This window comes from Cherax quadricarinatus, chromosome 76 (genome assembly GCF_038502225.1).
Source record: "Cherax quadricarinatus isolate ZL_2023a chromosome 76, ASM3850222v1, whole genome shotgun sequence".
Lineage (NCBI taxonomy): Eukaryota > Metazoa > Arthropoda > Malacostraca > Decapoda > Parastacidae > Cherax > Cherax quadricarinatus.
The window spans coordinates 3,187,061-3,201,869 of NC_091367.1; positions in this window are offsets into that span (position 1 = coordinate 3,187,061).

A 14,809-nucleotide genomic window follows, 5' to 3' on the forward strand; every position below is an offset into this window, starting at 1 on the left:
CTACAAACGATGTATCAAGTGGAAATAATTTAAATTTATCCTTATAGATAACTTCTTTTTCAAGACTCAGTGACTAGTCATCATCTGATAAAAAATTAAACGAATAAATGAAATCAAACCCTATTGCACATTACTGTGTGCTGGAGTCAACCAGGAGGGCGTTCCGGGGGTCAACGCCCCCCCCGGCGGCCCTATCGTTGACCAGGACTCCTGGTGGATCAAGGCCTGATAAACCAGGCTGTTACTGCTGGATGCACGTAGTCCAACATATGAACCACAGCCCGGCTGGTTGGGTATTGACTTTAGGTATCTGTCCAGCTCCCTTCTGAAGGCAGCCAGGGGTCTATTGGTAATTCCCTTTATGCCTGGTGGGACACTGTTCCTGACGAGGGCTAGAACCGAGGTCCCAGGACCGAAAGGTTTTTAATAAGAGCATAATAATGGAAGAACACTACATGAGACCTACTGGCTGGATTCAAATAAGAAAGTTTAGATTTAGAAAAGATATAAGAAAGTATTGGTTTGAAAATAGAGTAGTTGATGAGTGGTACAGGCTGCCTAATACGGTCATTGAAGCTAAACCCTTGCGTAGCTTACATTTTAGGTTAAATACACGAGTGAGAGGGGAAGTTGGATTCGAGTGAGTCTTGGACAAGGGGTAACTGGGTTGAAAATGGGTTTGGGGTTTGAGAATGACCTGCTTAACATGGGCCAGAATAACCCATACGGGTGTAGCGCATTACATGCAGTGTATATTCAACCCCGTACCACTCAGTTATTCGCCCAATCTGTAGAGAATTTATTAATCGGGAGAAATGATGATGGTATTTCCGGATGCATGTGAAGAATTATTCATCAATGACGTCATAATATGTCGGCTTTGGCTTCGGCTTCATTAATTAACTTCTAACCACTGGTCGTAGTTTTCCCCTATATTCCAGGCTTTTTGCGTGAACATGGGGTAAGGTGGTTAACATTCAGGTACCTACTTACCGCTAAGTGAACATGGGGTAAGGTGGTTAACATTCAGGTACCTACTTACCGCTAAGTGAACATGGGGTAAGGTAGTTAACATTCAGGTACCTAGGTGAACATGGGGTAAGGTGGTTAACATTCAGGTACCTACTTACCACTAGGTGAACATGGGGTAAGGTAGTTAACATTCAGGTACCTAGGCGAACATGGGGTAAGGTGGTTAACATTCAGGTACCTACTTACCGCTAAGTGAACATGGGGTAAGGTGGTTAACATTCAGGTACCTACTTACCGCTAAGTGAACATGGGGTAAGGTGGTTAACATTCAGGTACCTACTTACCGCTAAGTGAACATGGGGTAAGGTGGTTAACATTCAGGTACCTACTTACCGCTAAGTGAACATGGGGTAAGGTGGTTAACATTCAGGTACCTACTTACCGCTAAGTGAACATGGGGTAAGGTGGTTAACATTCAGGTACCTACTTACCGCTAAGTGAACATGGGGTAAGGTGGTTAACATTCAGGTACCTACTTACCGCTAAGTGAACATGGGGTAAGGTGGTTAACATTCAGGTACCTAGGTGAACATGGGGTAAGGTGATTAACATTCAGGTACCTACTTACCGCTAAGTGAACATGGGGTAAGGTAGTTAACATTCAGGTACCTAGGTGAACATGGGGTAAGGTGGTTAACATTCAGGTACCTACTTACCACTAGGTGAACATGTTTATATATATATATATATATATATATATATATATATATATATATATATATATATATATATATATATATATATATATATTATTTAAAACAGTACAGAACAGTTAATAAAAAAAAATAATACAAGACCTATCCGGCAACAGATGTGATAACCTTCCATCGCCTAATAAACCACACAACTCCGTGTGGCTTCCAACACTCCCCCCTTTACCCCCCTATTCTAAATCAAACAGGTTTACCACAGCAACCTGTATTAATCTTACAGACATATTGACATATATATATCACAACAGTACATTGCTACAAAAGAAAAGACGAGTAGCACACAAGTAATTCACAACAGGAAAAGACACCTATTCCTAAAAATTATCCCCAACACAAGCGTGTTTAAAGCCTCAACCCCCCCCCCCTTTGCATTTCCCACCCAAACCTATTCCCAACCAAACATACAAATTATACAGTAAAGAAAAAGAATATAACACCGTAACACATTGATACAGGACATGTATATACACAACCCAACATGGGGTAAGGTAGTTAACATTCAGGTACCTAGGTGAACATGGGGTAAGGTGGTTAACATTCAGGTACCTACTTACCACTAGGTGAACATGAGGTAAGGTAGTTAACATTCAGGTACCTAGGTGAACATGGGGTAAGGTGGTTAACATTCAGGTACCTACTTACCACTAGGTGAACATGGGGTAAGGTAGTTAACATTCAGGTACCTGTACAAGAATGGTATACAATACCGACAAGATGAAATTAAGACACCTGTGCAACATCTGGTTATCTTTATTGTAGACGTTTCGCCATCCAGTGGCTTTATCAATACAGATCCTAGGACATAACTAGAAGACAGTAGAACTATACAGAAGATGAGGTAATCAGTCCCTCAGCCTTGAAGGTGGTGTGGAGAGCACCGTTGTGAGGGAAAAGTTCAATAGATAGGAGTAGCGAGGGAGTATATAGTAACAATAGTTTCATTGCCGGCTACTTGTTAAGGTAGGGTAAGTCCAGCTCCAGCTATTCCCCCCCCTTTTTCCCCCTCCCCGAAAGTGATAGTTTGATTGCCGGCTGCTTGTTAAGGTAGGGTCAGTCTAGCTCCTGCTATCCCTTCCCCTCCCTCTTCCCCCCCCCCCCCCCCGAAAGGTGACGTGTGGGGCTCCGGCCAAACAGTAATCGCTCTACTCACAGCTCCCAGCACTACTGTAAGTACATGCCTGCTCATATTCTAGTGGACTTATTGGTTGAAAGCTTCACTTTTGACCAATAATAAACTTAGTCCTTTCAGTCTTGCTCTGTTAAATGTCTTAATAATCACCACGTCTTTTAGGTATTGTACTTATGGAGAGTGATTTCTTAAGCAGTGGGTAACCTGTCTCTTTCCAGCTTGGAATGACAGAATGGGTCACCTGCCAACCAACGAGTAGAATTGAAGGAGACGGACTAACGTCCTGAGATGTCCCACGTTTTATCTACTTACCTGTGCACTTGTTTGAAGTTGCAGGATGTAACCCCTCATCATTGCAGCGGTAAAGAACCTGCTTTCCTGTCATCTGGATAGATTATTTTACGGCTATAGACTCTGTGAAGAACGAGCCGGTGGGTTGTCACCAACACCTGTGACCCCCCCCCCCACATCATCAGCAACAGCTACGATTTCAACAACACGCAGTGTCACCAACACCAGACACCCAAGTTTTATATATATTAGCGTTGAATTCAGATATCATTTATATTTTTCATTTTTCATTTTCTTTAATGTAGGATCAATATTTCATATTTAAGTGTTTTATATTTTATATTTTCTAAATAATAAAGTGTTTGTCAGTTTTTGTTCTTTTTCTATGCATTAATTTTCCTGAGGAGGAGCCAGCCTTAGTAATACAGACTGAAGTTGTTACAGGGCTGAGTAAGCCTTCACAAGTGGCGACCTTGCCAGGATTCGCTCGACTGAATCAAGATTCAACTCCATCACGAATCTACCACAGACGGTTACCACCACCCATGAGTAATCATTCTCTATGGTAGGACTACAGTACAGGTATTTAAAAGATTTGGTGATTGTTATAGTCTCAATTTATTGAAAGTCAAGTCAAGGCAGGAATACTAGTTAATTCTGCCACCTATTTTTGTGTGAGCTTGAAACACTTTGGAGGATTAGACTCTAGGGACCCGAGATTTTCCAGTGACAATGTTTCTTTGATCTCTTTATTATATCAAGGGAACTGTCATAGGACACTCTTGATTTGTTGGTGAGAAGATTGGATGGTCAAGAGACCCCATTCTACTTACTGTTTGCTCGGAGCCGGCATAGAACCCTTCGTTTTCATTAATATATATTGTTTAATTGAAGCAGGGATCGAGCCCTCTGGTTTATTTACAGTTTGAGTGGAGCAGGAATTGAACCCTCTGTTTTCTTTGATACCCGTTTCATTTTTTCCCCTGGTAGTTTAAGTTATTCTTGCAAGTATGGAGGAATACCAGTTTTGGATGAACGCTGGAAGTAAGTTAGGAATAACAAGGAAAAATTTAGAATTTTTCATTAGTACTAAGATCCAGGAAAGAATTGAAAGAGAATTGAGAGAGAAGAGACAGAAAGGGAAAGAGAAGAGGAAAAGGAGAGAGAGAGAATTGAAAGAGAAGAGAAAAAGGAGAAAGAGAACCTTGAAAGACAGGAGAAAAAGGAGAGAGAATCGAAAAGAAAACCAAGATAGACAGTTAGAAAGAGAGAGAGAGAGAAGACAAAAAGGAGCGTGATAGACTTGATTGTGAGGAGAGAGCTAGAGTACGTGAGAAACAAGTTAAATTAAGAGAACTTGAGGAAAGAGCAAAGGATAGAGAACGTGAGGAAAAAGCTAGAGAACTTGAGTTAAGAGAGAGAAAAAGATCGCGAGATCGAAAAAGCTCGCCTTGAATTAGAGAATAAAAAGTTAACTCTTGCACAGCAACAATTAGAGGAAGGAGTAATTGAACATCATGCAGCTAGTGCACGTATTCCAACACCTAATTTACTTCCCTTCACAGAGGGTGAAGATATTACTTCATACATTATCAGGTTTGAAAATACCGCTACCCTCTGTGAATGGCCTGCTGACACCTGGGCTACCAGGTTAGGAATGTTATTTTCTGGTACAGCTTTGAATATCTATGCAACTTTGTCGCAGGATATCATATGTAATTATAACCTACTGAAGGCAATCCTCAAAGCATATCAAAAAAACACAAATTCTTACAGGAAAGATTTCAGGTATGCCACCTTACAGCATGGCCAAAACTTTCAGCACTTACAAGTAACACTCTTTAGTTTGTTCGACTTTTGGATAGAGAGTTCAGGAATTGATCAGTTATGAATCTTAGAGACTTCATGGTTGCTGACCAGTTCCTGGCAGCTCTTCCCCACCAGATAAGAACATTCATTAGAGAACGTAACCTGATTAAAGCTGAGGAAGTTGCTGAGGCTGCTGACCTGTATGCTGAGGCTCACAATTCCTATAAAGACCTAAAGGGATCGAACCCTAAGGGCAAGGGTTCATCAGACCTTAAGAAATCAAAGCCTCTAGTGGAGAATAAAATGACTTCTTTTATTCCTGTTTGTCATTTGTGTGGTGTTAAGGGACATAAACGTCCAGATTGTCCTAAGAAGGTCCAAAAAGTTGGAAGATGTTTTAAAGACTGTAATGACCAAGCACCCTTCTGTTCAGGAACAGTTAATGCACTTAATGTATCTACCATTTTACAAGACACTGGATGCACATGTATAGTCATTTCTGATAAGCTGTTCCCTAATCTTAAACTCATTCCTCTGCTATACTTTCAGACTACTTGGGCCGTACGGACACTTTCCTACCATCCGTTGTTACATTAGGTCTAAATGGTTCACAGGTTGGTCTGAAGCCGTACTAGCTCCCATCACTTCTTGCTCCGTACTAATAGGTAATGTAAAAGGTGCCATTCTTCCTTCTGAGGTTGACCTTTCATCACCAAAGATGGACATAAGCTTTTCAGATCCTCTTCCTGTAGAGTCAGAGAAGCCCCTCGAAAGTTCAGATGAGACAATGTCTCGTGAGATTCATGTGGGATTAAAAACCAGTGATGCTACTCTCGAAAGCGAGGTAGTAGGATCACCGGTTCACTTGTTACATGAAAGTGAAGATACCACCTCCGATACTATAAATGTCTTGACTAGGGCTCAGACCAAAGTCCAGGCTTCTCCTATTGTCCATCCGTTGATTTTCCCTGACTTAAAGCCTTTAGATATATCAAAGGACTCCTTTGTCAATTTACAACTTAATTGCCCTTCTCTTCAGAATTGCCATAATGCCGCTAAACAAAATCAAGTTATCCAAAGGAAAAACTTTTCATATAAATTTGAATATATAAAAGGTATCTTGTACAAGTCAGTATCCAAATTAAATTCAGATGAGATAGACTATTCCCTCTTAGTTGTTCCAAGTCAATGCAGAGAGACTGTTCTTAAAATGCCTCATGACCTGCCAGTGGCCGGACATTTCTCGCATCGTAAAACCTTAAATAAAATTAGGGAAACCTATTTTTGGCCAAAAATGTCCTCAGATGTCACTACCTATTGTAGATCGTGTAAAGTTTGCCAACTGTCATCCTCCCGAGGTACCAGGCGAGTATCTATGGTCAAAATGCCAGTCTTTACGGTACCCTTTGAAAGAGTAGCTATTGACATCGTTGGTTCTTTATCTCCACTTTCATCTGGGGGACATAGATATATATTAACATTAGTTGATTATGCTTCGAGTTTCCCTGAAGCCGTACCCTTAAAGACCATAACTACAGAGGTGGCTGAAGCCCTTTTGTCCATCTTCTCCAGAGTGGGCATCCCTAGAGAAATTTTGTCTGACCGTGGGACACAATTCACATCTGACTTAATGCAACATCTCTACCAACTTCTGGGAGTGAAGCCTCTCTTTACCACCCCCTATCATCCCAACTGTAATGGGAGGATTGAGCACCAGCATTAGATTCTCAAGTCCATTTTAAGGAAACTTTGCTCCCTTAAACCTAAGGAGTGGCATCGTTACCTACCCTGTGCTTTGTTTGCCATGAGGGAAGTTCCCAGTGACTCTTTGGAGTTTTCACCTTTTGAACTTCTCTATGGTAGACAGGCCAGAGGTCTATTGGCCATCCTTCATGACTTATGGACTAATGAGAAGGTAAATGCTGAGGTTCAGTCTTCTTACCAGTTTCTCCTTGACCTTAGATCCAAACTTGAGGAGACCTCTGACAGTTTCGAAAAACTTACACTTGTCAATGGACCAGTACAAAACCTATTTTGATTCCAAAAGCCAGGAGAAGTTTTAAAGTAGGGGATGAAGTTCTGGTACTTTTGCCTATCAAGTCAAATAAATTATTAGTAGCATGGAAAGGTCCATATAAAGTATTAAAAATTTGTGGGAAGGTTGATTACTTCATAGAAGTCCAGGGGAAACCTAAGCTCTATCATATAAACATCCTTAAGAAATATTACCGAAGAAATTCGGTTAACTGCCTTAATAACTTTGACTTAGTTTTTCCACACGAACTTGATAAGACAACTGAAGAATGTAAGGTGTGCGTAATTGACACCTCTAACTTAGACTATGATAGAGAACTACATGACTTGGTGACTCTTGACCACTCGGGTCCAACAAACATTAATATTAATGAATCTTTGGATGACCATAAGAGACATGAACTACTTCAATGTGTGAGTAACTTCTCAGACGTCTTTACTGATATTCCAGGTGTTACCTCCACGGTAGTCCATAAGATTGACTTAGTGACGGACAGTCCTATCAAACGGAAATTATACCCAGTTCCAGTTCACCTTAGGGATGCATTTGACAGAGAGGTAGACAAATTATTAAAACTAAAGATCATTGAACCTTCAGTATCTGCATATTACTCACCAGTAGTCATGCTTAAGAAGGAGGATAATTCATATAGACTTGCTATTGACTTCAGAGGCCTTAATGCTATAACTCGGTGGGATGCTGAGCCTATGCCCTTAATAGATAGCGATCTACACAAATTTTATGACTCTTCCTTCTTTTCAGAGATTGATATTACGCAGGCATATCAAGTAATGTTAGATCCTTCTAAGCAGTACACCGCTTTTCCTACACACCGGTGGCCTGGTGGCTAAAGCTCCCGCTTCACACACGGAGGGCCCGGGTTCGATTCCCGGCGGGTGGAAACATTCGACACGTTTCCTTACACCTGTTGTCCTGTTCACCTAGCAGCAAATAGGTACCTGGGTGTTAGTCGACTGGTGTGGGTCGCATCCTGGGGGACAAGATTAAGGACCCCAATGGAAATAAGTTAGACAGTCCTCGATGACGCACTGACTTTCTTGGGTTATCCTGGGTGGCTAACCCTCCGGGGTTAAAAATCCGAACGAAATCTTATCTTATGATGCAGTATAGAACTATGCCCTTCAGTTTGGTAACTGCTTGTGCTACCTACGTGAGACTGATGAGAAAGGTCTTGGGTAATATGCCAAATGTTTCAGTTTATTTTGATAACATTTATGTAATGACATCCACGTGGGGCGAGCATATCCAAACATTAACATCAGTTTTACGTAGGTTACGCTCACATGGCCTCACTGCCAAGCCGAAGAAATGCTTCCTTGGGTATAACAAGATTAGATATCTTGGACTGATACTTTCTAATAACTCCCTGCAGCCTCTCCCCAGTAAGATTAAAGCTTTATTGGAATTTAAATTCCCCAAAACTAAGAAGCTCATGCGTAGCTTTCTTGGTTCTGTAAACTTTTATGCACGGTTTATCCTGAACTGAACCTTACTGATCTTACAGGCATCTTATCAGACATCCTTAAGTCTGTGAAGGAACCTCTTGAACTTTCCGACGTAGCTCGGGAAAAGTTTAATGAGATTAAAAATCTTCTCGAAAGACCCTATACTTAAGATTCCAGATATTAATAAAACATTTTGTTTAAGAACTGATGCCTCCAATACTGGCTTAGGTGCGGTGTTACTACAATAGCATGATGGTACTCCCTTCCCTGTATGCTTCCTAAACCGGAAACTCCTTCCCGCCGAAACGAGATACTCCACCATTGAAAAGGAATGTTCGGCTCTTGTGTGGGGTATCTCCAAGCTTAAATTTTATCTACTTGGAAAAGAATTCATTTTAGAAACGGATCACAAGCCTTTGATATACCTGGAAACTTTTAAGGGAACCAACAGTTGCCTCTTGAGGTGGACCTTGGCACTCCAAGCTTTTAAGTTCCATATTGTGTATATCAATGGTTCATCCAATTATTTCTGACTGGTTAAGTCATGACAGTCAGTAAGATTTGTCTTACGTGACTTCCACGTGTTAGTGCTTTTTCCTCGCCTTTTCTTCTTACACTCCTTGACTATAAGTCTTGGCATGGGGGAGTGTGAGGGAAAAGTTCAATAGATAGGAGTAGCAAGGGAGTATATAGTAACAATAGTTTCATTGCCGGCTACTTGTTAAGGTAGGGTAAGTCCAGCTCCTGCTATCCCCCCCCCCCTTTTTCCCCCCTCCCTGAAAGTGATAGTTTGATTGCCGGCTGCTTGTTAAGGTAGGGTCAGTCTAGCTCCCGCTATCCCTTCCCCAGCATCGTGGTGGAGGAGAATCTGATTCTCCTCCACCACGATGCTGTGAACACTAACTCCAAGGCTGAGGGACTGATTACCTCATCTTTTGTATATAGTTCTACTGTCCTCCTAATATGTCCTAGAATCTGTATTGATAAAGCCACTGGATGGCGAAACGTCTACAATAAAGATATCCAGATGTTGCACATGTGCCTGGTTTAATATTCTTAGGTCAAAGGACACAAGTCCACCATGAGGCCTGGCCTCAGACCGGGCCGCGGGGGCGTTGACCCCCGAAATCCTCTCCAGGTAAACTCCAGTTTAGCTCTCCAGGAGCTATATCAAACCGTTAGCTTAATATTTTTATTATGCACCCCATACCCATGGTGTGGGCGGTAGTCAAAAGATTATAGAGGTACATAATGGGTCCAGGTACTGGACTGCGAAGTTCTGATAGCTGTGTGAAGGGAAGGGTACTAGTGACCCAGACGGCTGGTTCCTGCCACCAATGTGACCTTCACGTGTAGTGTGGACCGTCTCATCTTCAACCCTCAAGGGAGGTTCCTTGACCCCGGTGAGGTATCTTAAGAACATAAGAAAGAAGGAGCACTGTGGCAGACCTACTGGCCCATGCTAGGCAGGTCTTAAAGCAATTGGTGTTATATGGTTCCTATGAGTAAAAAAAAAAATCAGAAATTACACAAAAATGCCACCATTTGTTGAGTCTCCGGTCACTATTATGTTCAGGGCAATGAACTGCATTGTCTGTTTCAAAGCTGGAGTCTCGTCAGTTTGTCTTAGTGATCCATAAATATTATTAATTCTACTGCAACGACGATGCATTATGATGGTGATGATGATGATGATGATGATGATGATGATAATAATAATAATAATAATAATAATAATAATAATTTTTTTTTTTTTTTTTTCAACAAGTCGGCCGTCTCCCACCGAGGCAGGGTGACCCAAAAAAGAAAGAAAATCCCCAAAAAGAAAATACTTTCATCATCATTCAACACTTTCACCACACTCGCACATTATCACTGTTTTTGCAGAGGTGCTCAGAATACAACAGTCTAGAAGCATAAACATATAAAGATACACAACATATCCCTCCAAACTGCCAATATCCCAAACCCCTCCTTTAAAGTGCAGGCATTGTACTTCCCATTTCCAGGACTCAAGTCCGACTATATGAAAATAACCGGTTTCCCTGAATCCCTTCACTAAATATTACCCTGCTCACACTCCAACAGATCGTCAGGTCCCAAGTACCATTCGTCTCCATTCACTCCTATCTAACACGCTCACGCACGCTTGCTGGAAGTCCAAGCCCCTTACCCACAAAACCTCCTTTACCCCCTCTCTCCAACCCTTTCGAGGACGACCCCTACCCCGCCTTCCTTCCCCTATAGATTTATATGCTTTCCATGTCATTCTACTGTGATCCATTCTCTCTAAATGACCAAACCACCTCAACAACCCCTCTTCTGCCCTCTGACTAATACTTTTATTAACTCCACACCTTCTCCTAATTTCCACACTCCGAATTTTCTGCATAATATTTACACCACACATTGCCCTTAAACAGGACATCTCCGCTGCCTCCAACCGTCTCCTCGCTGCTGCATTTACCACCCAAGCTTCACACCCATATAAGAGTGTTGGTACTACTATACTTTCATACATTCCCTTCTTTGCCTCCATAGATAACGTTTTTTGACTCCACATATACCTCAACGCACCACTCACCTTTTTTCCCTCATCAATTCTATGATTAACCTCATCCTTCATAAATCCATCCGCCGACACGTCAACTCCCAAGTATCTGAAAACATTCACTTCTTCCATACTCCTCCTCCCCAATTTGATATCCAATTTTTCTTTATCTAAATCATTTGACACCCTCATCACCTTACTCTTTTCTATGTTCACTTTCAACTTTCTACCTTTACACACATTCCCAAACTCATCCACTAACCTTTGCAATTTTTCTTTAGAATCTCCCATAAGCACAGTATCATCAGCAAAAAGTAACTGTGTCAATTCCCATTTTGAATTTGATTCCCCATAATTTAATCCCACCCCTCTCCCAAACACCCTAGCATTTACTTCCTTTACAACCCCATCTATAAATATATTAAACAACCATGGTGACATTACACATCCCTGTCTAAGACCTACTTTTACCGGGAAGTAGTCTCCCTCTCTTCTACACACCCTAACCTGAGCCTCACTATCCTCATAAAAACTCTTTACAGCATTTAATAACTTACCACCTATTCCATATACTTGCAACATCTGCCACATTGCTCCTCTATCCACTCTATCATATGCCTTTTCTAAATCCATAAATGCAATAAAAACTTCCCTATCTTTATCTAAATACTGTTCACATATATGCTTCAATGTAAACACCTGATCTACACATCCCCTACCCACTCTAAAACCTCCTTGCTCATCCGCAATCCTACATTCTGTCTTACCTCTAATTCTTTCAATTATAACCCTACCGTACACTTTTCCTGGTATACTCAGTAAGCTTATTCCTCTATAATTTTTACAGTCTCTTTTGTCCCCTTTCCCTTTATATAAAGGGACTATACATGCTCTCTGCCAATCCCTAGGTACCTTCCCCTCTTTCATACATTTATTAAACAAAAGTACCAACCACTCCAACACTATATCCCCCCCTGCTTTTAACATTTCTGTCATGATCCCATCAGTTCCAGCTGCTTTACCCCCTTTCATTTTACGTAATGCCTCACGTACCTCCCCCACACTTACATTCTGCTCTTCTTCACTCCTAAAAGATGGTATACCTCCCTGACCAGTGCATGAAATTACTGCCACTGTTTCTTCCTTAACATTTAAAAGTTCCTCAAAATATTCTCGCCCCACTCCACAAAGGGGGCAGTAAAGCAACAGCAAAGAACTACAGACCAATAGCACTAACATCCCATATCATAAAAATCTTTGAAAGGGTCCTAAGAAGCAAGATCACCACGCATCTAGAAACCCATCAGTTACACAACCCAGGGCAACATGGGTTTAGAACAGGTCGCTCCTGTCTGTCTCAACTATTGGACCACTACGACAAGGTCCTAAATGCACTAGAAGACAAAAAGAATGCAGATGTAATATATACAGACTTTGCAAAAGCCTTCGACAAGTGTGACCATGGCGTAATAGCGCACAAAATGCGTGCTAAAGGAATAACAGGAAAAGTCGGTCGATGGATCTATAATTTCCTCACTAACAGAACACAGAGAGTAGTCGTCAACAGAGTAAAGTCCGAGGCAGCTACGGTGAAAAGCTCTGTTCCACAAGGCACAGTACTCGCTCCCATCTTGTTCCTCATCCTTATATCCGACATAGACAAGGATGTCAGCCACAGCACCGTGTCTTCCTTTGCAGATGACACCCGAATCTGCATGACAGTGTCTTCCATTGCAGACACTGCAAAGCTCCAGGCAGACATCAACCAAATCTTTCAGTGGGCTGCAGAAAACAATATGAAGTTCAACGATGAGAAATTTCAATTACTCAGATATGGTAAACATGAGGAAATTAAATCTTCATCAGAGTACAAAACAAATTCTGGCCACAAAATAGAGCGAAACACCAACGTCAAAGACCTGGGAGTGATCATGTCGGAGGATCTCACCTTCAAGGACCATAACATTGTATCAATCGCATCTGCTAGAAAAATGACAGGATGGATAATGAGAACCTTCAAAACTAGGGAGGCCAAGCCCATGATGACACTCTTCAGGTCACTTGTTCTATCTAGGCTGGAATATTGCTGCACACTAACAGCACCTTTCAAGGCAGGTGAAATTGCCGACCTAGAAAATGTACAGAGAACTTTCACGGCGCGCATAACGGAGATAAAACACCTCAACTATTGGGAGCGCTTGAGGTTCCTAAACCTGTATTCCCTGGAACGCAGGAGGGAGAGATACATGATTATATACACCTGGAAAATCCTAGAGGGACTAGTACCGAACTTGCACACGAAAATCACCCACTACGAAAGCAAAAGACTTGGCAGACGATGCACCATCCCCCCAATGAAAAGCAGGGGTGTCACTAGCACGTTAAGAGACCATACAATAAGTGTCAGGGGCCCGAGACTGTTCAACTGCCTCCCAGCACACATAAGGGGGATTACCAATAGACCCCTGGCAGTCTTCAAGCTGGCACTGGACAAGCACCTAAAGTCAGTTCCGGATCAGCCGGGCTGTGGCTCGTATGTTGGTTTGCGTGCAGCCAGCAGCAACAGCCTGGTTGATCAGGCTCTGATCCACCAGGAGGCCTGGTCTCAGAAAGGGCCGCGGGGGCGTTGACCCCCGGAACTCTCTCCAGGTAAACTCCAGGTAATCTACCCAATACCTCCATCTCCCCATCTACTAACTCCCCTACTCTGTTTTTAACTGACAAATCCATATTTTCCCTAGGCTTTCTTAACTTGTTTAACTCACTCCAAAATTTTTTCTTATTTTCATTAAAATTTCTTGACAGTGCCTCTCCCACTCTATCATCTGCTCTCCTTTTGCACTCTCTCACCACTCTCTTTACCTTTCTTTTACTCTCCATATACTCTGCTCTTCTTATAACACTTCTGCTTTGTAAAAACCTCTCATAAGCTACCTTTTTCTCTTTTATCACACCCTTTACTTCATCATTCCACCAATCACTCCTCTTTCCTCCTGCCCCCACCCTCCTATAACCACAAACTTCTGCCCCACATTCTAATACTGCATTTTTAAAACTATTCCAACCCTCTTCAACCCCCCCACTACTCATCTTTGCACTAGCCCACCTTTCTGCCAATAGTCGCTTATATCTCACCCGAACTTCCTCCTCCCTTAGTTTATACACTTTCACCTCCCTCTTACTTGTTGTTGCCACCTTCCTCTTTTCCCATCTACCTCTTACTCTAACTGTAGCTACAACTAAATAATGATCCGATATATCAGTTGCCCCTCTATAAACATGTACATCCTGGAGCCTACCCATCAACCTTTTATCCACCAATACATAATCTAATAAACTACTTTCATTACGTGCTACATCATACCTTGTATATTTATTTATCCTCTTTTTCATAAAATATGTATTACTTATTACCAAATTTCTTTCTACACATAGCTCAATTAAAGGCTCCCCATTTACATTTACCCCTGGCACCCCAAATTTACCTACTACTCCCTCCATAACATTTTTACCCACTTTAGCATTAAAATCCCCAACCACCATTACTCTCACACTTGATTCAAAACTCCCCACGCATTCACTCAACATTTCCCAAAATCTCTCTCTCTCCTCTACACTTCTCTCTTCTCCAGGTGCATACACGCTTATTATAACCCACTTTTCACATCCAATCTTTATTTTACTCCACATAATCCTTGAATTAATACATTTATAGTCCCTCTTTTCCTGCCATAGCTTATCCTTCAACATTATTGCTACTCCTTCTTTAGCTCTAACTCTATT